Source organism: Aquarana catesbeiana, linkage group LG05 (assembly GCF_042186555.1).
Source record: "Aquarana catesbeiana isolate 2022-GZ linkage group LG05, ASM4218655v1, whole genome shotgun sequence".
In the NCBI taxonomy this organism is placed as follows: domain Eukaryota; kingdom Metazoa; phylum Chordata; class Amphibia; order Anura; family Ranidae; genus Aquarana; species Aquarana catesbeiana.
The window spans coordinates 114,347,074-114,373,569 of NC_133328.1; positions in this window are offsets into that span (position 1 = coordinate 114,347,074).

The window sequence follows — 26,496 nt, forward strand, 5'->3', positions numbered from 1 at the left end:
GCCCAGTAAGCAAGTGGTTAAAGTGAATGTTTAACACAGTGGGGTTGATTTACTAAAGTCAAATTTACTGTGCACTTTTGAAAGTGCAGTTGCTCCAGAGCTTAGTAAATGAGGGAGAGCTCTGCTGGCTTCCATCACCCAATCATGCGCAAGCAAAAAATGCTGTTTTTTATTTTCCTTGCATGTGAATGGTTGTTCTTTGTAAAGTGAACCTCATTTACTAAGCTCTGGAGCAACTGCACTTTCAAAAGTGCACAGTCTCTTTGCCCTTGGTAAATCAACCCCATTGCGTTAAACATCCCAATAATACAACCGTATTCCTCCTGGATAATGCCCCCCCAACCAAAAAAAGGATAAAAATGTATTATGTTTTAAACTTTTTGTGACCTCTTCAGTTCTGGCATTGTGCTCCTCCGCTATCTCTTGGAATGTCCACGTCACAGATACCAGAAGACAGTTTTTCTGACAGAATTCTACACATGTGCGGATGTGCCGCAGGTATCAAGGTTCCAGATACCAGCATTGTGTGCGCATGTGCGGAAACCCTGCATGTGTGAAGATATGCCACAGTTCTCTGAGACCTGACAGAGACCTCTGGTACATCTTCACATGTGCAAGATATTTAAAGATGGCTGATTTGGGGAGGAGGGGCAGAGCACAAATTTTAGTGGACTAAAGTTCCTCTTTCATATATTATGAACATTTCACATTTACTAATTTCCAGTCAGAGGTGGAGCTCTAGGCTACTTTTGACGTGTTTAGCAGTATAATACTTACAACTCTAGAAATTAATATTATTATTACAAAGAAAATCATCTGGTCTTTTTTTTATTCATATATCATTTTTGCAATTACTACTTAATATAGTACCGCATTCCATAGTTTTACAACTCTTATGCCACGTACACACGATCGGAAATTTGGCCAGCAAAAGATCGATGAGAGCTTTTGTTCGGAAAATGCGACCGTGTGTATGCTCCATCGGACTTTTGCTGGTGGAATTCCCGCCAGAAAAAGATTGAGAGCAGGTTCTCAATTTTTAGGTTGGAAAAAGTTCCGATCTGAAAATGCGATCGTCTGTACAAATTCCGACGCGCAAAATTCCTACGCATGCTCGGAAACAATTTGACGCATGCTCGGAAGCATTGAACTTCATTTTCTCGGCTTGTCGTAGTGTTGTACGTCACCGCGTTCTTGACGGTCAAAAGTTCGGAGAACTTTTGTGTGACCATGTGTATACAAGGCAAGCTTGAGCGGAATTCTCTTGGAAAAATCATCCAAGTTTTTTCAGACGGAAAATCCGCTCGTGTGTACGCGGCATTGCAGCAAAAAATGCCTTCCTAAACTAATGGAGAAATCCTCCATGCCCATGTGATGGAACTGTTAACTTTTCAGAGTTCTTGAGATAGAAATTACATTTACCCAATCTTTACACTGGCAATGGATATATTTGAATACTAGATGCGGTGGCTGCTTTAGTTTATATACTTAAAGTGGTCTTCCGGCCGAAATTATACTTTTTAAACAAAAATACCCCTATAATACACACGCTTAATGTATTCTAGTAAAGTTAGTCTGTAAACTAGGGTCTGTTTTGTTAGTTTATAGCAGTAGTTTGTTATTTTATAAACTTACAGCAGGCCGTGGCCATCTTAAGTGTGGGCATCTGAAGCCAGACTGTATTTCTTCCTGGATCTCGTCCTTGCAGATCTCGCACATGCTCAGTGCAGCACAAGCAGTGTAATAGGTTTCAGATCAGGTTTCCATAGCAACGGCAGTGTCAGAGGAAGTTGCTGCCCCTTCGCAGAAGGCATTGCAAACAGGAAATGATGTGATGGGCCACGGCCAGGGAGAAGGAAGTGAAAAATTAATACAACAGATATACAGTAGGTGCTGGGAAAAAAAATGTAAAAATATCCAATTCGTTTACAATGCACAGTTTAGTGAGGGATGCTGAAGAGTTGTAAAAGTGGGTGGAACTCCACTTTAAGGCCTTTTTTGCTTTATTTTCATTTCGTGGTCTGGTCAGTAAAACACAGTGGTGGCTGGTGCTCAAAATTTTTGGGGGGGCGCAAACAAACTAAAAAATTAAAAAAAAAAAAAAACATTAATTGCAGCCTCACTGTACCATCAATCGCAGCCACTGTGCCATCAAACACGACCACTGTGCCCATCAATTGCCGCCACTGTACCATCAAATGCAGCCACTGTGCCATCAAACACAGCCACTGTGCCATCAAACGCAGCCACTGTGCCCATCAAACACAGCCACTGTGCCCATCAAACACAGCCACTGTGCCCATCAAACACAGCCACTGTGCCATATCAAATGCTGCCACTGTGCCCCATGAAATACAGCTGCTGTGCCCATCTTATGCAGCCACTGTGCCCATCTTATGCAGCCACTGTGCCCCATCGAATGCAGCCACTGTGCCCCATCGAATGCAGCCACTGTGCCCATCATATGCAGCCACTGTGACATCATATGCAGCCACTGTGCCCATAAAATGCAGCCTCACTGTGCCCCATCAAAAGCAGCCTCACTGTGCCCCATCAAATGCAACCTCACTGTGCCCATCAAATGCAGCCTCACTGTGCCCCATCAAATGCAGCCTCACTGTGCCCCATCAAATGCTCCCACTGTGCCCCATCAAACGCAGCCACTGTGCCATATCAAATGCTGCCAGTGTGCCCACTGTCTGTGCTTACCCTGTCTCGGTGGAGGTGGGACAGCTCCTCAATGTCTTCTCTCGTTCTCTCTTCCCATCCTTTGCTATGATTGGCCCTGATAGGCGTCCAATCACAGTGTCTGTCGTTTCAGCCAATCAGGTGACGGGTAACAGATCCAAGCACCTGATTGGCGGAGAGGCCGTTTAGTGTTAGGAAAGCAAATATTCATTCACTTTTCTAACACAGCTGAGTGACCTGCGAGTGCCATTTGTTGACGTCTATTAGACCTTCTGGCTCTAATCAGGTGCTTAAAAAAAAACCCTACCCTGCAATGCATGACTCTATCTATTGGTGCTAGATGGGTGGCTGGAGAGAGGGGGCGGCGCCCATGCGCCCTTATGGACGCACCGCCACTGGTAAAACACTTTCTGACACATCCAATTACATAAACATACACAGAAATATTTTTATATCATATAGATAATGTGGAACCAATTAAGTGAATAATTAATCAAGACTTTTTGAAATACTATACTATATATTGTTGAAATGAAACCTAGAACCTGGTGGTTTTTCGTTTCACCAAAAGTATACTATTTTAAAAAGTCTTGATTAATTATTCACTTAATTGGTTCCACATTATCTAATTGATATAAATATTTATGCGTATGTTCATGTAATTGGATGTGTTTGGTTTTGAAGAAGGGCGTTATCAATATAGCCACAAACTGTTAACTTTGAAATTGAAATTTTTGGATTGTTTTAATTTTTTCATTAAATTTTACTTCCAGCAATCCCTCTACGTTTTTTTAAATATATGGTCCTTGAGAAGGCCTGATTGCCTTACACTGAGACCAATTACCGACGTGCACTTCACCCTATTGGTTATGCCCTATCTCTCCCTATACTGTATCTCACAAAAGTGAGTACACCCCTCACATTTTTGTAAATATTTTATTATATCTTTTCATGTGAGAACATTGAAGAAATTACACTTTCCTACAATGTAAAGTAGTGAGTGTACAGCTTGTATAACAATGTAAATTTGCTGTTCCCTCAAAATAACTCAACACACAGCCATTAATGTCTAAACCGCTGGCAACAAAAGTGAGTACACCCCTAGGTGAAAATGTCCAAATTGGGCCCAAAGTGTCAATATTTTGTGTGGCCATTATTAATTTCCAGCACTGCCTTAACCCTCTTGGGTATGGAGTTCAACAGAGCTTCACAGGTTGCCATTTTAGTCCTCTTCCACTCCTCCATGAAGACATCACAAGGCTGGTGGATGTTAGACCTTGCGCTCCTCCACCTTCTGTTTGAGGATGCCCCACAGATGCTCAATAGGGTTTAGGTCTGGAGACATGCTTGGCCAGTCCATCACCTTTACCCTCAGCTTCTTTAGCAAGGCAGTGGTCATCTTGGAGGTGTGTTTGGGGTCGTTATCATGTTGGAATACTGCCCTGCGGCCCAGTCTCCGAAGGGAGGGGATCATGCTCTGCTTCAGTATGTCACAGTACATGTTGGCATTAATTGTTCCTTCAATGAACTTTAGCTCCCCAGTGTCGGCAGCACTCGTGCTGCTCCAGACCATGACACTCCCACCACCATCCTTGACTGTAGGCAAGACACACTTGTCTTTGTACTCCTCACCTGGTTGAAGCTACACACGCTTGACACCTTCTGAACTAAATAAGTTTATCTTGATCTCAGACCACAGGACATGGTTCCAGTAATCCATGTCCTTAGTCTGTTTGTCTTCAGCAAACTGTTTGCAGGCTTTCTTGTGCATCATCTTTAGAAGAGGCTTCCTTCTGGGACGACAGCTATGCAGACCAATTTGATGCAGTGTGCGGCGTATGGTCTGAGCACTGACAGGCTGAACCCCACCCCTTCAACCTCTGCAGCAATGCTGGCAGCACTCATAAGACTATTTCCCAAAGACAACCTCTGGATATGACACTGAGCACGTGCACTTAACTTCTTTGGTTAACCATAGCGAGGCCTGTTCTTAGTGGAACCTGTCCTGCTAAACTGCTGTATGGTCTTGGCCACCGTGCTGCAGCTCAGTTTCAGGGTCTTGGCAATCTTCTTATAGCCTAGGCCATCTTTATGTAGAGCAACATTTTTTTTTGCAGATCCTTAGAGTTCTTTGCCATGAGGTGCCATGTTGAACTTCCATTGACCAGTATGAGATAGTGAGAGTGATAACACCAAATTTACACACCTGTTCCCCATTCACACCTTGTAATTAGTCACATGACACTGGGGAGGTAAAATGTCTAATTGGGCCCAATTTGGATATTTTCACTTAGGGGTGCACTCACTTTTGTTGCCAGCTGTTTAGACATTAAAGGCTGTGTGTTGAGTTATTTTGAGGGGACAGCAAATTTACACTGTTATACAAGCTGTACACTCACTGCTTTACATTGTAGCTCGTTTGGCTGTACTTGTCCTGTGGATGACAGGAGTGCAGTTTGTTCTGCACTATGATGACCCGACCTCAGCCTGTTGTCGACTGACGTCACAGAGCCGGTCCAGGCTGGGGAAAGATCGCTTCAATATGGTTGTTATCCGCCCACAGCCCTGGACCAGCACCTGGCTCAGCCTTTTGCTGAGAACCTGAGCAAGCCACTCTCGCCCCCCTCCACAGCCCAGCACTCCAGTGAACGTGGGGGGAGGAACAGACAGCGATGACTGACAGTCACCAGCTCTCTGTTCACGGAGCTCTGAGAACCAAGCGATCTGTGGTGTTTGATTGCTCGGTTCTCAGTCTTAGAGCTGGCGGGGGACAGATGCAGCATCCACCTAGGTAAGTATGATTCTTGGAAAAAAAAAATGTTTCCCATACTTCTCTTTTTACCGCTTGGTGCCCTCGCTATAACCAAAAGACAGCTACATCGCAGGATTAAATTGTACATGGATGTCCTCTCGTGCTCGCGCTGCGGTGCGGTGCACTCTGTAATCACCGAGTCCTTGGGACTCGGCTGATCACAGATTGGAATAAAGGGCCGATCCCAGCCCTTTACCATGTGATCAACTGTCAGCCAATGATAGCTGATCATATGATGTAAACAGAAGCCGGTAATTGTTTTGTTTTTTTCTCACACTCACAGCTGATTACCGGCTTCTGTAAAAGGGACATTGGTCCCACACAGTGACCGCCAGTGCTCCTAGCCAGTGCCCACCCGTGCCACCTACCAGTTCCCATTAGTACTGCTAACCAGTGTCACCTATCTGTGCCCATCAGTGCTCCCAATCAGTGCCCATCAGCGCCTCATCATCAGTATCACCTCCCAGTGCTTATCAGTGCCCATCAGTGCCACCTATCAGTGCTGCCTATCAGTGCCACCTCTCAGTGCCCTTCAGTGCCACTTACCAGTGCCCATCAGTGCCACCTTATCAGTGCCCATAAGTGCAGCCTCATCAGCGCACATCAATGAAGGAAAAAAATGACGTGTTTGCAAAATTTAATAACTATGAAAACTGATTTTTTTTTTTCAAAATTTTCGGTCTGTTTTTGTTTGTTTAGCAAAAAATTTTAAAAAAGTGTAGCATGACCGTGCAATTGTCATTCACAGTGCGACAGCACTGAAAGCTGAAAATTGGCCTGAACAGGAAGGGGGTATATGTGCCCAGATAAACAAGTGGTTAATAAACAAATTGAAAAGAACTAAACCCAGCACTGATCCCTTCAGAACAATGTTGCTGGCTTTAGCCTACTTAGAATATGTTCTGTAAATCCACTTTGCCTTCCATCTCATACCCAATTTTTTACCATGTACAAACCTTTTCCCCTGATCCTTACATCTTAAAGTGTCACTAAACCCAGAACCTGCATTCACTATATCTGGTCTCTCACAGTACACAGAACATGGAAATGCAATTATTTTAGTAAATATAAACTGCTAAATAACTTTTCTCATCAGCAGTATATAGCAGCCTTGTGACTTCTATCAGTTCTTAGTAAACCTTGTAGGAGGAGTTTTCATTCTCCCCTGATCCTCTGTCTGGACCTGTCTGGACAGTGCTGATTGGTCCTGTGCTGATTGGCCCTATGCTGATCACATGCACCCTCCCAAGAAAGAAAAAAAAAACTTTCTAGCAATACACACCAAACTGAGTTTGTGCAGCCTGTCCACTGGCTCTGTAAATACCATGTTATTTTTTTGAGGCAGTGGAAGAAGGGGAGGATCTGTGCATAAATCAAGCCTTTATACACAATGAAAAGGATTAACCCCTTAGGTTCCACAGTGAGTATAACAAGCATGCACTGCATATACAGACTGATTTTACTGTTGTGGGTTTAGCAGTGGCGGCCCATCCATTAGGGGCACAGGGGCGCCCCCCCCCACTCCACTCGCCTGGCCCCTAATCTACATGCAGGGCGCTGGACGCATGTATTCCAATGTTTTTTTTCTTTTTTGAAGCATGTGATTAGAGCCTGAGGCTCTAATTTGGTTTAAAAAGGGTGGGCTTGCGGCGCAGAGCACAGCTCCCTGAGCCCACCCGGTTGTGTGACAATAACAAATTAATATTCGCTATTGTCTTCCTGCTTCTCCTCTGGGGCCAATCAGGAAGCGGGTCCTGAGACAGGATTGGCCGAGAGGAGAAGCGACCGTATTGGCCGGGCAGGGGGGGGGATGTACGTAGAGACCCGGGAGATGGCCCCTGTCATTGGAGCGATCTTTCAGTGTTTGTTTGCTGCCCTCCACTTTGTTCAATGCTATTATGTGAATCAGAAATGAATGCTTTAACAAAATCCAAATATATCCCATTGATATTTTTTCCAATATCCAGTTTGAAACTTACCTCCTCATTTAACACGGTCATGTTAGATATGACCTGGCTTTAATAACCCTGTGCTAGTTCTCTGTTATTAAATTGATTTCCTATACCGATACAGTAAACAGTGTAAATATAAATCTAACCAGATGAGGACACTGTTGCATTTTTATATCTGAAAGTGTAATAAATGTTACAATTACGCTTTCATTTTCATGTTTGCTCTTACTTGCTCTATATGGGAGGGATTCTGCCTCGTTGTTGCCTGACGAAAAGCTAAAATAAGCTTTCATGCTTTACTAGATGTCTACATAGTTAAAGATTATACAGAAAAAAATAAATGATACAAAATTTTAGCCGTTACATCATAATCTACAGAACAGATACCATTATAGATTATTATATTACTGATAGATATTCATTTTGTGGTTTTGAACAGACTTCATACCATGGCATTTTTAAACACATGCACTTTGCAATATTTAATAATTTTTACATGGTGCCCAGCTGAAATTTTTAAACTTAAAATAACACCTAACATCTTCGACATAAGTAAACAACTCTAACATAGTAACCATTAGTAGACCGTAGCATAACAGTCATGACTACTTTTACCAGCTTTTATGACCCGTACACACGGTCAGACATTGATCGGACATTCCGACAACAAAATCCATGGATTTTTTCTGACGGATTTGGCTCAAACTTGTTTTGCATACACACGGTCGCACAAAGTTGTGGGAATTTCTGATCGCCAAAAACGCGGTCACATACACCACGTACGATGAGACTATAAAATGGCATTTCAGAACCAAGCGCGGCACCCTTTGGGCTCCTTTTGCTAATCTCGTGTTAGTAAAAGTTTGGTGAGAGACGATTCGTGCTTTTTCAGATCGTTTTCTGCTGTTCGGTTTGTGCTTGTGGGTTTGTATCTGGTCTTCAGTGCGTGCAGCGAGTTACATGTGACTCTGTCATTGTGTTCTTGTTCTTTCATTACTGTTTTTCAGGTCGCTCTTCACAGGCCTTGCTGTTCTTCAGTGCGTTCTGTTACTTCGTTCTGAGCAGCCGACCGTTTTCTAGTCATGTTGCGTATACGTACTCCTCGTAGAGTTCGTGCTGTGCGGGGGCTTGGTGTTGGGGTCCTTACCTTGACACAAGTCCAGTCCATGAACAGGGTGGGGAGGAGTTCATGGACCAAGAATTGGTTGCTCCATGAGATCCGTGAGAATAATCCTGTTGATTTCAGGAACTTTCTCCGGATGACGGACCCCGTATTTCACCGTTTGTTGGCTTTGCTGACCCCCTATATCAGCAGGCAGGATACCTGCATGACAAGAAAAAGACAATTCCATAGCTCAACTCACCAACCAGTCTGCTGACCAACCAAATTTACCTGTCTAACCGTATGTTAAAGGCAGGGGTTTAGTTAGCACACATTTGCAAACGCATGTGAAAGCTGCAAGGCCTCGTCAAGGCACCCTGTATTACTTGCAGTCCTAACACTAAATTTATAAGTGTCTCCACAGTGGAAGCACATGCATTGAATGGATAGGTGTGAGACAGGTGAGCCAGGAGGCCGCCCTAGCCCCCTTAAAGGGACAGGACACACACTGGACACCCAGCAATAGCAGCAGAGGCGTCCAGTGTGTCCCCGACCCAAATATACAAACGGTAACAAGACACTGGTCACCGCCCACACCCATAACTGGCCTTCACAGTAAGGAGCACATGGAGGGCATATACATACAAGAAAAAGACAATTCCATAGCTCAACTCACCAACCAGTCTGCTGACCAACCAAATTTACCTGTCTAACCGTATGTTAAAGGCAGGGGTTTAGTTAGCACACATTTGCAAACGCATGTGAAAGCTGCAAGGCCTCGTCAAGGCACCCTGTATTACTTGCAGTCCTAACACTAAATTTATAAGTGTCTCCACAGTGGAAGCACATGCATTGAATGGATAGGTGTGAGACAGGTGAGCCAGGAGGCCGCCCTAGCCCCCTTAAAGGGACAGGACACACACTGGACACCCAGCAATAGCAGCAGAGGCGTCCAGTGTGTCCCCGACCCAAATATACAAACGGTAACAAGACACTGGTCACCGCCCACACCCATAACTGGCCTTCACAGTAAGGAGCACATGGAGGGCATATACATACAAGAAAAAGACAATTCCATAGCTCAACTCACCAACCAGTCTGCTGACCAACCAAATTTACCTGTCTAACCGTATGTTAAAGGCAGGGGTTTAGTTAGCACACATTTGCAAACGCATGTGAAAGCTGCAAGGCCTCGTCAAGGCACCCTGTATTACTTGCAGTCCTAACACTAAATTTATAAGTGTCTCCACAGTGGAAGCACATGCATTGAATGGATAGGTGTGAGACAGGTGAGCCAGGAGGCCGCCCTAGCCCCCTTAAAGGGACAGGACACACACTGGACACCCAACAATAGCAGCAGAGGCGTCCAGTGTGTCCCCGACCCAAATATACAAACGGTAACAAGACACTGGTCACCGCCCACACCCATAACTGGCCTTCACAGTAAGGAGCACATGGAGGGCATATACATACAAGAAAAAGACAATTCCATAGCTCAACTCACCAACCAGTCTGCTGACCAACCAAATTTACCTGTCTAACCGTATGTTAAAGGCAGGGGTTTAGTTAGCACACATTTAACATACGGTTAGACAGATAAATTTGGTTGGTCAGGATACCTGCATGAGGCAAGCCATCACTCCGGAGCAGAGGCTAGTCGCCACCCTGCGGTACTTGGCAATGGGGAGAGGCCTGCAGGACCTTAAGTTCTCGACAGGCGTCTCCCCCCAGGCTCTGGGGATCATTATCCCAGAGACCTGTTCTGCCATCATCCAGGTCCTGCAGAAGGATTATAGTAAGGTAAGATTTATCCTTTAACATCATATTTTATTGTATTTAATGTTTGCTAATGTATTGTATTTCTTTCCTCATTCCCTAATTACCATGATTGTAATATGCTGTGAATGTCCCCTTTGTCCTCATGCATGCTGGAATTTTAGGGGTTTTTTTGTCCTTCATGCTCTCTCTCTCTCTGCATGCTCTCCTGGCCCTATATTCACCTCGTGTAGTCAATTAACAATGTATTTTGTCAGCTCCATAGTAGTGCTTTACCCTAAAAACCCCCTAAAATGCAGAAATTTGTGATGTGTGTTTGAAATTCTGGCAGAGTGGCAGAGGCTTTTTTGTGTCCCAAAATCATTTGGAACCCTCCCTCCCCCCCAACTGCTAACTCAGCTGATACCAATCCTCTGCTGACTTTGGCAAACCCATACACACTATACCCACCCCTTTAGTGGTCATATTTATGGATGAATTTTCCAAAGCATGTAGTGCAAGGGCCTGCCTGAATACTTTCAAATGGTACTGTTTAAAGTTTTTGTATCCTATTATCTTGAAAGGTAATAGCAGAATATAAAAATGTGCTTCCATTTGTACAGTGTGTATTTTTAGCTTTGTATTATGACACTTCTTACCTGTCCAGTGGGTTGCCAATAGTGTAAAGTAAGGAGGGGCTGGCCAAAGTAATACACATTATTTAGGCATTCATCTCTCAATGAAGTGGAGAGGGTTACCTGTCCCAAACATATCCCCCCCATAAAATTTAGCAAATGGACCATGAGGGGGGGGAGGGGATCTGATAGGTGGACCTTATACCTTTGTATAAGGTCCACCTATCAGATCCCCTCCCCCCCCTCATGGTCCATTTGCTTCTTACCTGTCCAGTGGGTTGCCAATAGTGTAAAGTAAGGAGGGGCTGGCCAAAGCAATACACATTATTTAGGCATTCATCTCTCAATGAAGTGGAGAGGGTTACCTGTCCCAAACATATCCCCCCCATAAAATTTAGCAAATGGACCATGAGGGGGGGGAGGGGATCTGATAGGTGGACCTTATACCTTTGTCTTTAAATACTCCCTAAAATAAATGTTATACTGATGTTGGCCAAGAATGTTTGTGTCTAATCTGCTTTCCATGTTTATGTGCAAAATTATTAATTTTCTTTTCTTGTTTGACTCCACAGTTTCCTTCAACGCCACAGGAATGGCAGACTGTGTCCTCCCACTTTGCCCAGCGGTGGGACTTTCCTAACTGCGGAGGGGCAATTGATGGGAAACACGTCCACATCGTACCACCACCCAACTCGGGGTCTACAAGGGGTTCAATAGTATTGTGATGTTGGCGGTGCTGTCGGCTACTTATGAGTTCCTGTATGTGGACGTGGGGAAGAATAGCTGGATGTCCGATAGTGGAGTCATCACCCAGACGGAGTTCTACAGGCATCTCCAGAATGGCAGCTTGGGCTTGCCACCTCCAGAAGACAATGTGAAAGGACTCCCATTTGTCTTCATTGCGGATGAAGCGTTTGCGCCAGGGGACAATCTTATGCGGCCATTCCCTATGAGGACCCTCACCCCGGACCAGAGGGTTTTTAATTACTGGCTGGCCAGAGCCAGAAGAGTGGTGGAGAACACATTTGGAATCATGGCCAGCCGGTTCCGCCTATTTCTTACACCCATACACATGGCAGAGTATAAACTCAATCATATCATCCTGGCATGCTGTGTTCTCCACAACTTTTTAAGGCAAAATTCTGCCAACTATGCTGCCTCAGTTGGGCTTGAGGCCAGAATTTCTGGAACTGAACTAACCCTGATGGCGCTTGAGGCTAGCCGTCCTGGCTTGCCCCCCCTGAGTGCTCGCGAGGTCCGTCTTAGCTACCTTGAATACTTTGCGGGTAGGGGGGCCATCAATATGCCAGACAATGTCTGATACATTTTTCTAATTAAAAAAGCAATTTGACTACTAAAATCTTTGGTGACATTTCCTGCTTGTGTTTCTTTTAGCTGACCCTGACAGAAATGTGGGGAGTCCTGAAAATGATTGTGAAATAAAAAAGCACTGTTGGGTTTTATTTACTAAAGGAAAATCCACTTTGCACTACAAGTGCAGTTTCAGTGCAGTCTCAAGTGCACTTGTAGTGCAAAGTGGATTTGCCCTTAGGAAATAACCCCCATTGTCACTGAAAACCACAATTTTACCACCACAAAATGTAAGGAGCATTGAAACAATAATCCACACATTCTTGAGTATCAATCTTTTTAATACTAGCACAATCACATGTGGATTTATAAAAGGTTTTTTAAAACAAACCAACATGTTTGTTGTATAACAATTTTTTGGGTCACATTAATAAAAGTAGAAATGTCCATTTAAGGTAAAACAGGCATGTTTCAAACCAACAAGAAATACAAAAATCTGGAACTTACAAAGTTCAACTTTTGTAGAAATTGAAGGCAAAATCAGACATGAGTATTTACAAACTGTGTTTGATATTGCGTTCAGATGGGGTGAAGTCACCCCTGGAAAAGCCAAATTTTGAAGATGCACACAAATTGCAGAATGTCAACATGTGCTAGCTGCCATCACGGGGGATCAAGGGACGTGTTTTGGGGGTGCAACCCCTTCCTCACAGCTACTTTATTATTGAGGAAGGGGTTGCACCCCCAAAACGCCTTCATTGATCTCCCGTGATGGCAGATAGCACATGTTGACACACTGTGTGCATCTTCAAAATTTGGCTTTTCTATAAAATGTCAAAAAATGTTACAAATTCTTCCATTACAAATACCACCAAAAAGTCAGGGATTTGGAGGTCTTTTAAACTCTCCCTAAAACATCAATGGTGTTCTTCATTTTGTTTTTAACCTCATTGATGTTTTTCTGGATGTTTTCCAAGTCCCTATTACACCCCATGATCTCCCCGATCAGGATCTGTGCACTCTCACTGGTGAAAGGACCTGGATCCACAACATCACGATCAACTACGAAAATAAATACAAATAAAAAAACATGTATTATAAATATGCCGGCATCCATCTCTTACCTGAGCCTGTGGTCGCAGACACTCACCTGTTGTGGTGACTAGTTCCACCACGTCTTCCTCCTCCTTCTCTGCTTGGCTTTGGGGGATTTCCCCTTGTTCCAGAGGTGGGGGGTCTGTGGTCTCCTCTGATGAGGGGTGTCCTCCGTGTCTTTTCTCCCCTATGTCCAAAAAAATAGGTATACTTAGCACACAGATTTACAAGATGAAGAAATATTGTTTTCCTTTGTCAAGCTTGAATACTTACCTGTTTTGTACAAGCTTCACAGATGGAGAAACCCCTATAGTATACACTGGAGTGTGGGACCCCCAATAAAAAGGATGTTCTGGTGTCCCACACTAGTGCTCCAGTGTCCAGATGTGTAAACTGATGCTGAGTGTTCTCTCCTTACACAGAATCTAGTTTGCATTACATTCTAGTTACAAACCCATCTAGACTCCAAAATTATTTTAAGAGAAGTAGGCCAGAAAAAAAGGTATTCAAATGCATATGGCCAAAACAATGGGGTTTTCTATGCCGAACGAACAATGTTTCCTATGAACGAACAATGTGCCCATTAACATGAAAGTTGCCATTTTAAACTGTATAACAGTAAAGAAAAGCACATGGAGCAGCACGAACGTTATACAAATAAAGAATAGGAACACAGTACAAATACTTATTTTTTTGCAGCACTCTCCTGATCCTTTTGTACTGCTCATGCTCCCTTAATTTGAGGTCCGACCACCGCTTCCTCGATCTTTCGATCGTCGTACCCCAAAATTCCAGTGCAGACTCTTGACTACTTTTGCCATGATCTTGGCCTTTCTGACATTGGGGTTGGGGTAAGGTCTATACTTCCCGTCATAGTCGGCCCTCTTCAGGATGTAGACCATCTCCAACGGACATATTCGATGCCTTAAATCGCCTCTTCTGGGATCGGGACATTTCTGGCTCCGGGCTTTCCTCCTCCTCATTGCTGTAATTAGCACGCACCTGTTGTGTCTCCGCCATGTGCTCTTCCCCACTGCGCCGAACTAGAAGGGGCGGGGAATAGACTAGAAAGAACGTCAGGGGCGGGCGGAGTTTCACGCATGCGCAGTGTATATAAAGCGTAACACGCGTGCGTAGTACGTACGATCTGTGAGCGGAGGAAGGAGTATCGGAGGTGCCAATCGTGATAATGAAGGTAACATCTAAACTTGGGCCTATACTGCTTCTAGATTGAGGCCTATATTGTAACAAGATTAGGAGAGTTTCGCATGACATTAGGGTTTGTCTTGTGTTGTGTCTTAGAGATAAAATGGATGGCTTCAATGACCACAACTTCCTCCCCCTGTTCATAGACAAATACAGGGAGCTGCTCTGTCTATGGCAGATAAAACACCCCCAATACAACAATAAACAAAAGAGGCAGGCAGCGCTGGAGAAACTGCTGGAGTTGGTGAAGCCGGTGGTCCCCACGGCAACCATCCCCTATTTAAAAGCCAAAATTGGTGGCCTGAGGAGCACTTATCTTAGGGAGCGCAAGAAGGTCACGGATTCCCAGAGATCAGGAGCTGCAGCAGATAACATTTATGTCCCCAGGCTGTGGTACTATGAGAGACTTCGTTTTCTGTCAGACCAGACTGGAGTCAGGGAATCCCTCTCAACCTTTCCTTCCACTCTTCCTTCCACCCCAGCAGAGGCTTCCGATGTCCAACCTGGAACTTCCAGCCAGGAAGAAATGGAGGAGCCCTGCTGGAGCCAGGTATAGCATTGTTCTACAGATTTCTGGTCAATAAATAAATGATGTTTATTAGATGTTATTATTGATCACTAATTGCTGATTTCATACAGTGTTTTACATATCAATAGACAGTAGTGGGCAAAAATAATTGGGACAAGAATGAAAAATGCTGGGCTCAGAATGATAGTCTGTTATATTTGTTAACTTTCAATTAGCAACAGTCATAAGATGAAAATTGTGTGTGATTGATGAAGAAAAAAGTAAAACTATGTCCCTTTTTCATACACAGGAAGACCTCAGCCAGGAGGAGGTTGTGGAATGTGGCACACAGGAGGAGGCGGGGTAAGTGTCAGCCAGGAGGAGGCGGGGCTAAGTGGCAGCCAGGAGGAGGCGGGCCTAAGTGGCAGCCAGGAGAAGGCCGGGCCCAGTAGGAGCCTGACCGAATCGTAGGTTCCTCCCCTTCCAACCAAAACTGCAGGGCATGCAGGAGGGCCAATGCCTCATGTGTGAGGACCTTCTTTATAAAGTCGTAACTAAGGGGGTGAGGGGCGAAATCACACCCAAAACCCACCTGTGTGAGTTGGACCATCCTCCTCCTCCTCCTCCTCCTGCCACAACATCACCACCAGAGCCACAGCGTGGAAGGAAGACCAGAGAGTGATGGCCCTGGGTTCAGTCTGGTCTGCCAAAAGATGCAGGCTCTTGTATGACCACAGCCTGGGGACACAGATGTCATCTGCTGCTGTTCAGGATCTCTTGGACTTCTGGACCAGACTGCACTCCCTTATATATGGACTCCTCAGGCCACCAATTTTGCAGTAAAATAATTGATGCGTGCCCTGGGGGCCAAAGGCTTCGTCAATTTCTGCTGTTTCTCCAGCGTTGCCTCCCTTAATAAAGGAATTTTTGTTTCAATTATAATTGCCTATGTGTGTTTTCCTTCAAAAAGGACAGTTTGTTTGTGAGGAGGCAGGTACATTTCAAAAATACAATGTGAAATTAACAAGAGACACCAACACCAAACAATCTCCTTGAGATTAAATAATACAAGATAATAATAATGGTGTTGTGGTAACTTGACACACAAAACGCACCCAAAAATATTCTGGAGTAAAACAAAATAAATAAATAAAAAAAAACACGATCAGGCTTGAAAAAAATACAAACCCAAAAATATAAACATATTGCTTTTTTGTCAGATGTGACAAATCAAAATATATTGATGAAATCATGATAAATAATAAAGAAAGAAGTTTGTAAGAACTCTGTGTGAATATGAGCAGCAAAACAACTTCATTCTTCTCACATTATAAATAAGAAGAGAGTGCGCTGCATTATACAATTTTAAACATTGCAGCCTGACGTAAGTGCTATATCCATTCCGAACGCTAATTTTACCAAACTGAGCTGTTCAGTCTCGGAATTGCTTCTGAGCATGCGTGGCACTTTGTGCGTTGGAATTGTCCACACACTGTCGGAATTGACGCGATCAGATTTTGTTGTCGGAAAATTTTATAGCCTGCTCTCAAACTTTGTGTGCCGGAAAATCCGATGGAAAATGTCCGATGGAGCCCAGACGCGGTCGGAATTTCCGACAACACGATCCGATCGCACATTTTCCGTCGGAAAATCCGACCGTGTGTACGGGGCATTAGAGTCCTCAGCAAAACATTCTGGACTTAAATACCAGCTAGGGCAAACAGGTAGTGTATGAATACAGTCTATGACCTGTACAGCTGCATTTCTGGCAACACTACTGGGTTGACCCAAAGTGTCATAAATCAGAACCTTTGGTTGTCTCCTGTTCCTGCTGGGCTGGATCCTGCATAGAGGAAGGGCATCTGAAGCATCCTCATGCTCGCCTTTATCACTGTCAACTGTCTCTGTTGGCTTTTCTGGTGAAGGATTTTCTTCTTCTTTATCCCCTGGTGAACATGCAGTTTGCTCAGGTTGACCCACAGGCTCTTCCTCTGTAGTTTCCTCTGTAACTTCCTCTGTAGCTTCCTCTGTACTTCCCTCTGTAACTTCCTCACTTGTTTCAAGCTGATAAGGGTAGAACTCTGCTGCTTCTGGATTCAATTCTGTGTCTTCCCTTGTGTGGGCTCTCTGAGTTACAGGAATCAAAGATCTCCACTGATCTTGTTCATGGTCAGATTCATCTTCTGATACTCCCTCAGATATCTGTGTAGACGGTTGAATAGTCTTTGGAACTTTGCCTTGTTTTCTGGCACTGGGTCTGTCGGGTATCTTCTGACCTTAGTCGACAGGTAGGCAATCGCATGGCAATAACAAATTGCAATGTAGAATCCTTGTTCGGCCTTTTCCAATTTCTGGCTTGACCTCGTACACTGGACTATCGTCACTCTTTTTCCTAAGGACAACATGTACGGCATCGTACGAGAAAGATCTCAATTTTCCTGGTCCTCCTCTTTCAGTAAGGTTTCTAAAGCCCCATACACACGATAGGACTTTGTACAAACTTTCCCTTGGATTTTTGTACAAAGGGCATTGGCCAGAAGTTTGTCTTGCATACAGACGGCAGGACTTTTCCAGCCAACTTTCACCAAATCACGTGGTTTTTCAGGTCTTTACCACCACCCTTTGGTCAACTTCTGTATTGTTGTCTGATATTGTGTCAATCTCGCCACTTTTATCGGCGAGATTGACACCTTGCGAGCCGGGTTCACACTGGTGCGGGGATCCAACTTGGATCCCCGCCAATGCCAGGCATTGTGTTTGGTATGAATCTTGAAAGGGAACTCCACGCCAAAATTAAATAAAAAACCGGCATGGATTCCCCTCCAGGGGCATACCAGGCCCTTAGGTCTGGTATGGATTTTAAGGGGAACCCTCTACGCTGAAAAAACAGCGTGGGGGTACCCCCAAAATCCATACCAGACCATTATCTGAGCACGCAGCCCGGACGGTCAGGAACGAGCGAGCGCCCCCCCCTCCTGAGCCGTACCAGGCCGCATGCCCTCAACATGGGGGGTGGGTGCTTTGGGGAGGGGGCACCCTGCGGCCCCCCCACCCCAAAGTACCTTGTCCCCATGTTGATGAGGACAAGGGCCTCTTCCCGACAACCCTGGCCGTTGGTTGTCGTGGTCTGCGGGCGAGGGGCTTATCGGAATCCGGGAGCCCCCTTTAATAAGGTGGCCCCCAGATCCCGGCCCCCCACCCTTTGTGAATGAGTATGGGGTACATCGTACCCCTACCCATTTACCTAGGGAAAAAAGTGTTAAGAAAAAAACACAGTACACATGTTTTTAAAGTAATTTTTTAGGCAGCTCCGGGGGTCATAAGGGGGCGTGGTCATAGGATGACATGACCACGCCCCCTTATGACCTCACAGTCCCAGCATGCCCCAGGACTGTGATGTCATAGGGGGGCGGGGTCACTGCCTATATAAGTCATCTTCTCCCCCCCACAGCATATATATATATATATCACCCTCACTTCTGTCCTGTCCTTATTACTGCACCCACCAACTCCTGCTAATTCTAAATCCACATACACTAAAAATCTCCAAGACCCTGGGGCATGTCACGTCTTATAAATCCCACTCCCATATTACCTCCCTCACCCTCTTGCTTCTCCTAACCTCTGGCGATATATCCCCAAACCCTGGGCCTCCATCATTTAACTGTACCCCATGCACCCATCACCCTGCACCCTCTGGCAGCAGCCGCCGCAATCAACACAATTTAGTTCCCATTTCTATTCTTCCCAAAACCAGACTCCCTTTCTCTTGTGCCCTTTGGAACTCGCGCTCTGTCTGCAACAAGCTCACCTCTCTCCATGACCTCTTTATTGCCAACTCATTTAACCTACTCGCCATTACCGAAACCTGGCTCCACGAATCCGACACTGCATCTTCTGCTGCCCTATCCCATGGTGGTCTTCTCTGGACTCACTACCCCAGATCCAGCGGACGTAAGGAAGGAGGTGTCGGAATCCTTCTATCCCCACATAGCACCTTTCAGGTACTTCAGCCACCTCCCTCTCTGTCACTCTCCTCTTTCGAAGCACACTGTATTCGCCTTTTCACTCCAATTTCTCTAAGGATAGCTGTGATCTACAGGCCCCCTGGACCAGTATCAACCTTTCTTGAAGACTTCTCTGCCTGGCTACCCTACTTTCTTTCTTCTGAAATCCCCACTATCATTCTCGGGGACTTCAACATCCCTATTAATACTAACACTCCTTCCACTTCCAAACTTCTTAGCCTAACATCCTCCTTTGACCTGAAGCAGTGGATACATGCTCCAACTCACTCAGAAGGCAATATCCTTGACCTCTCTCACCTTTGCACTCCATGCAACCTCTCTAACTATCCATCCCCTCTCTCTGATCACCACCATATTAGTTTCACTCTCTCCCTCTCCTTCACCTCCTCTCCCTCCAACCACCTTAAAGTTACCCGCAGAAACCTACGTTACCTCAACCCTTCTCTTCTCTACTCTGCTATCAACAACCTCTACGACAAAATCTCACCCCTATCCTGCACCAACCTAGCCACTTCTGTGTACAACGCTTCACTTCTAGCCTCACTGAACTCACTTGCCCCCCTCACTACACACAGAATCAAGCCCAGACCCCTTCAACCTTGGCAAACAGATGATACTAGAAGTCTGAAAAAACGTAGTCGTGCTCTGGAGCGCCTGTGGCGTAAGACTAAGTCCCAGAGAGATTTCTGCCAATATAAATCTGCCCTCCAAAAATACAACTCCAGCCTCCTCTCTGCCAAGCAGACCTATTTTACCACTCTCATTAGCAACTTATCATCCTGTCCCCGTCAACTCTTCTCCACCTTTAACTCTCTACTTCGTCCTCTACCGCCTCCACCCGCCAACTCACTCACTGCACAGGAGATCGCCAATCACTTCAAACAGAAGATTGATACTATTCGCGCTGAGATCTCTACTGTGCCGACACCCTCCACGCTTTACACTTCATGCCCACAGGCACAATCATTATTTCCCTCTTTCAACCCCACCACTACAGACGAAGTTGCTAAACTACTTGCTAATGTCCACCTTACCACCTGCCCTCTGGATCCTGTTCCCTCACAAATGCTACGTTCATCCTCTGGCCCTATACTACACTCTCTAACCCACATCTTCAATCTCTCCCTCTCTTCTGGCATCTTCCCTAACTCTCTAAAACATGCATTTGTCAGACCCATACTTAAAAAGCCCTCACTGGACCCATCCAATCTTAACAACCTATGCCCCATCTCCTTGCTCCCCTTCTTATCCAAACTCCTCGAACGTCTGGTCTACAACCGACTGAGCGTCTACCTCGCTGATAATGGCCTTCTCGATCCCCTTCAGTCTGGATTTCGTCCTCAACACTCCACAGAAACTGCTCTCCTAAAACTAACAAACGATCTACTAACGGCCAAAACCAATCGACACTATTCTGTACTCCTACTCCTGGACCTCTCTGCTGCCTTTGATACGGTTGACCACCCCCTCCTCCTCAAAAAACTACACACCTTTGGTCTCCGTGACTGTACACTTCGCTGGTTCTCTTCCTACTTATCCAACTGCACCTTTAGCGTTTCTTATAACTCTACTTCCTCCTTTCCTCTTCCTTTCTCTGTTGGGGTCCCTCAGAGTTCTGTTCTTGGACCTCTACTATTTTCAATCTACACTGCCTCCCTGGGTCAACTGATAGCCTCCCATGGCTTCCAATACCACCTCTACACTGATGACACCCAAATCTATTTCTCTACCCCTCAGCTCACTCCCTCTGTCTCCTCACGTATCAGTAATTTACTCTCAGATATATCAGTCTGGATGTCTCACCACTTCCTTAAACTCAATCTAGCCAAAACCGAACTTATAATTTTTCCTCCCCCATATGCCTCTTCCCCTGATCTCTCTGTCAAAATCGATGGCACAACTATAAGCCCATCCCCACATGCCAAGGTTCTAGGTGTAGTCCTAGACTCTGAACTCTCCTTCAAGCAACACATCCAATCACTGTCCAAATCCTGCCGCCTCAACCTCCGCAACATCTCCAAAATACGCCCCTTTCTAACCAATGACACAACAAAGGTCTTAATTCACACGCTGGTCATCTCTCGCCTCGACTACTGCAACTCCCTTCTCATTGGCTTACCTCTACATAGTCTATCACCTCTTCAATTCATTATGAATGCCGCTGCCAGACCCATCCACCTTACCAATCGCTCTGTGTCTGCCACTCCTCTCTGTCAATCCCTCCACTGGCTTCCGCTCGGCCAAAGAATTAAATTCAAAATTCTAACAACTACGTGCAAAGCCATCCACAATTTCGCCCCCAGCTACATCACTAGCTTAGTCTCTAAATACCAACCTACTCGCTCTCTTCGTTCCTCTCAAGACCTCCTGCTCTCTAGCTCCCTTGTCACCTCCTCCCATGCTCGCCTCCAGGCCTTTTCCAAAGCCTCTCCAATCCTATGGAACTCCTTACCCCAATCTGTCCGCTTATCTCCTACTTTATTAGCTTTCAGAAGATCCCTGAAAACCCTTCTCTTCAGAGAAGCCTATCCTACCCACACCTAACAACTGTATTTTCATTTTTTCCATCAGCTCATCCCCCACAGTTATTACCTTTTGTTTCCACTTGACCCTCCCTTCTAGATTGTAAGCTCTAACGAGCAAGGCCCTCTGATCCCTCCTGTATTGATTTGTATTGTAAGTGTACTGTCTGCCCCATGTTTTAAAGCGCTGCGCAAACTGTTGGCGCTATATAAATCCTGTATAATAATAATAATAATAATAGCAGAGCGCACAGACAGCATTACAGCCGGAGAGAGCGTCGTGTCAACATCTCTGGAAGAGGAGAGGGAAGAAGACGTCTCAAAAGACCGGGCTCCTCCTCTAGCAAAAGAGCGGCAAAAGAGCAGAAGATAGCGGAGGAGCCCGGCAGAAGGAAGAAGGCACTGGAGAAGAACCAGAGAGTGCGGAGACGACACCGGAGAGAGAGGGAGAAGAGGCCTGAGAGACCCCCAAAGTCGGCAGAAGACTCCCAAAGTCAAAAGAAGACCACCGAAGTCGGAAGAAGACCCCCGGAGTCGGAAGAAGACCCCCGGAGCTGCCTAATAATACAAGTAAAAAGGCGCAAAGCACAGTTACCTTGAAAGTAAAACCGATTAGTCCAGAAACTGAAAACTGTAAAAATGCATGTGTAAGTTCATGCATATATACTGGGAGTATATACAAGAGGTCAGTCAGGGCGGCCACCAAAGGAACCAAAAGCAGGGTCCAGCAAGCTAAAACAAACAACAAGGAGAGGGGCGCCTCTGAGTATAAATCATAAATACATTTTATTAAAACAACAATATCCACTCACATGGAAGTTGGAGAAGTTGCATTAGGGTCAGTTGGCTGGGCTGGAGAGATGCGGTGGAACTACAGGTCACAGCGGTTCCTGCAGGGCATGCCAGGTCCAAAGAGGATTAGTTCTTGCAGCCAGGTTCAGTCTCTTGCAGCGAACAGTCCAACACAAATCCTGCTGGGTTGGGAGCCAGGTTATGTCCCAGATGCACAGATAGGGGTTCCAGGGAAGGAAGGGAGAGATGTGTAGGACGCCAGAGCATCCGTTCAGCCGTGCTGCTGCTCACTGATAGAATGGTGTGAAGCCTCTAGGAAGGGAAAAAGGCCGGCCGAGCCGAAGATCTCTAGCGAGGCTTGGAGAGCAAGTACAGCGTGGCGCCCGGTGATGACGTCACACGCATGCAACGCATTTCAGAATAGGCTTGCCATTGGTGGACGAATGGCCGCATTCCTTTGTCAAGCATAGGGAGAGGAGGACACAGTGGGCTTATATAAGCTGAAAAGAGGGGGGGGGCGGGGCCGGAAAGTCAGTGATTTGCATAAAAAATAGGTAATGGGTGGCATTAAATGGCAGGGGGGATAAAAACAAAAGGACCTTACAATGACATAGTGCAGAAAAAATAAAAGGGAGAATATATGTATATAATTTTACAACAGGGCTCCAATTAAGACAAAACATTGTGAATAAAACCAGATAAGGTAAGATAAATTCAGGAACAAGCATTTAAAACATTGTGAATAAAACCAGATAAGGTAAGATAAATTCAGGAACAAGCATTTAAAACATCATGAGGAAATAAATCATAAGGTACAGTGCAATAAAATAGATCAAATAAATATAAATAAATATACAGTAAATACAATAGACTGCCATAAGATGTTATGTATAGAGAGTGGGAGATGACTGTCAAGGATAGGGGATTAATAGTTGTAGTCTGCACCGTCTGGTGTGCAATATGGAATAAAACAATGTCAATTTAATTAATAAATTATAAATTGATCCTGGGACTATGATTACAGAGAATATGGAAATAAACACTGATGGATTTTAGTATTTCAGGGTAAGTGGGGGGAGGGGGGGAGGGGAGATATGTACATATATAAATGTGTGAGGGGGAGATGCACATATATAAAAAAAAAAAAAAAAAAAAGAAAAAATAAGGGGGGGGGGTAAAAAAAGGGGGGTAAAAAGAGGGAAAAAAAAAAAGGGGGGGTAAAAAAAGGGGGGTAAAAAGAGGGAAAAAAATAAATAAATAAAAAATAAGGGGGGGGTTAAAAAAAAGGGGGGTAAAAAGAGGGTTAAAAAAAAAAAAAAAAAAAGGGGGTAAAAAAAGGGGGGTAAAAAGAGGGGAAAAAATATATAGGGGGGGTAAAAAAGGGGGGTAAAAAGAGGAAAAAAAAAAAGGGGGGGGTAAAAAAAAGGGGGGTAAAAAGAGGGAAAAAAAAAAAAGGGGGGTAAAAAAAGTGGGGAAAAAAGAGGGAAAAAGAAAAAAAAAAAAACTACAACTGAGACAAAATTTCATGGTAGCTGTAAAGTGGTAAGAGGAAAGGTTGTTATAGGACTGTGGATATCTCTATTCCTTCATTGAGGCCGCCAGGGGAGAGTACATCTAAGCAGTATATCCAGAAAGTCTCTCTGGCGCAAAGCTTTTTGAACCGTTCAGCTTCTGACATGTGTTTAGGGATTTGTTCAATAACCCAAACAGACAGACCGGTGGTAGATTTGTTGTGACACTCGGCAAAGTGCCGAGGGACACTGTGTTTGTCCTTACCACCCTCAATGAGTCGTCGATGCTGGCCGAACCGCTGCCTGAGTGGGCAGATAGTTCGCCCAACATAGATTAACCCACAAGGGCACGTGAGGCCATACACTACAAAATTAGACGAGCAGTTATAGAATTGTTCCAATGTATAAATTCTGCCTTTAGATAGAAAAGATTTTTTGCCATGTTCCACAAACATACAAGTCTTGCAGCGGGCTTTCTTACACTGATACATGCCGACTAGTGGTATGAGGGTGGTGGGGTTGGAACTGGGCTTGTCGATGGGCAATTTACTTGGGGCAATCCTATTTTTGAGACTCGGAGCCTTTCGGTACGTGATTCTGGGTATAAGCGGAAGGGAGGTTTTCAGAAGTGGATCCTGTAGCAGAATGGACCAGTGTTTCTTTAGTATATTTTCCATTTTTTTGTACTGAAAATTGAAGGTAGTGATAAACCTAGTGGAATGATCTGTTATCTCTTTATCTTTTTTGGCAGGTTTGCCTTTAGCGTAATAGTTGCATGCTTGATCAACTAGATCTTTAGGATAGTCCTTGTCGGCGAACTTCTTTTTAAGTTGTATACTCATGGTGTCATAGTCGCTGTCTAGGGTGCAGTTCTGTCGTAGGCGGCAGAACTGACCTTTAGGTATGTTTTGTGTCCATTTTGGATAGTGGCAACTCCTATAGTGCAAATAGGAGTTGCCAGCGGTAGGTTTGATGTGGTTTTTTGCGATAATCAGGTTGTCTAAATGACCCAGATCTAAATCTAAGAAGACCAGATTAGTAGGATCGACAACGTGAGTGAAAGACAAGCCGTATGGATTGGAATTGCAATGTTGGACAAAAAGGGAAACTAGGTCGACAGGGCCATCCCAAATGATGATTATGTCATCAATGTAGCGGCCAAAAAATACAATATTGGCACAGTGGGGGTTGTTTTGTATAATGAAATTCTTTTCCCAATAACCCATCGCCAGGTTGGCGTAGGAGGGAGCGAAATTCGCTCCCATCGCAGTTCCCTTAGTTTGTAGGTAGAAGTCGCCATTGAAATCAAAATAGTTATGGGTGAGGCAAAAATTGGTTGCCTCCAAGATGAATGCAGCTTGTCTGGGGTTGATAGAGGGATCTTGTGCGAGAAAAAATTCTAGCGCAAGTAAACCAAAAGAGTGTGGGATTGAAGTGTAAAGTGATGTGACGTCCAGAGATAACCAGAGGTAAGATGGTTCCCACTTGTAAGATGCAAGTAGTTCCAACAAGTGTGAACCATCTCTGATATAGGACGGTAATTGTTTAACAATGGGCTGGAGATATAGGTCAATATATTGACTGAAACCGGTAGTAACACTCTCCATGGCAGCCACAATGGGCCTGCCAGGGGGAGAAGTGAGACTCTTGTGGATTTTAGGTAAGTGATAGAAATATGGGATCTGGTAAAAGTTTTTGGTGAAGAAAGAGGCTTCCGTTTTGTCGATCACTCCGCCATCAAGAGCTGATTTTACCAAAATGTTAACTTCAGCGGCAAATTCAATGGTGGGATCCTTGGAAAGTTTTTTATATGTAGTCTCATCTGAGAGGAGTCTAGGGCTTCGTTAATGTAATCTGCCTTGTTTTGCAGGACAATACCTCCCCCTTTGTCCGCTGATTTGATGATAATGTCAGCCGAGTGTGTTAGGGAATCCAGAGCCTGGATTTCAGAAGCTGAAAGGTTGTGTATATGAGAAGGTATCGTGGTAGAAGTCTGGCAAAGTTTCAGGAAGTCAGCATATACTACCCTGTAAAAACTTTCAAGGTAAGGGCCTTTTGACTGGGCCGGATAGAAGATGGATTTAGGTTTTAGTGATGAGTGTAAAATAGGTGGTGACGTAGCAAGGTGTTGAGTAAAGAGACTAAGAGTGTCTCCTTCATTCGTTATGGAATCTAATATGTCTATGATGTCCCCATCATATTCAAACATATCTATGAAGGACTGGTGGGAAGAGGGGTCCAGGCACACTTCAGTAGGTTTGTGTGATTTGGCATGGAAAAACCTTTTGAGGGTCAAGTTGCGAATGTAATCTGTTTAAATCTTTAAATAAAAGGAAAGGATTGGGCTTATTAATAGGGGCAAAATTAAGGCCTCTGCTAAGGTAGGCTAATGTCTGCGGGGGAGAGTTCGAGAGATGATAGGTTGAAGATTTTTACAGTTTGCGGAGCTTCGGTGTATTTGTTTCGGAACTTTTTTCGTCCTCCTCTGCAGCCTCTCCGGTGAGTTTTCGTTTTCTCCGGTTGGCTCGAGGAGGACTGGGGACTAAAAAAGTGTTGGACTCTGTGGTGGTGGGGGAACC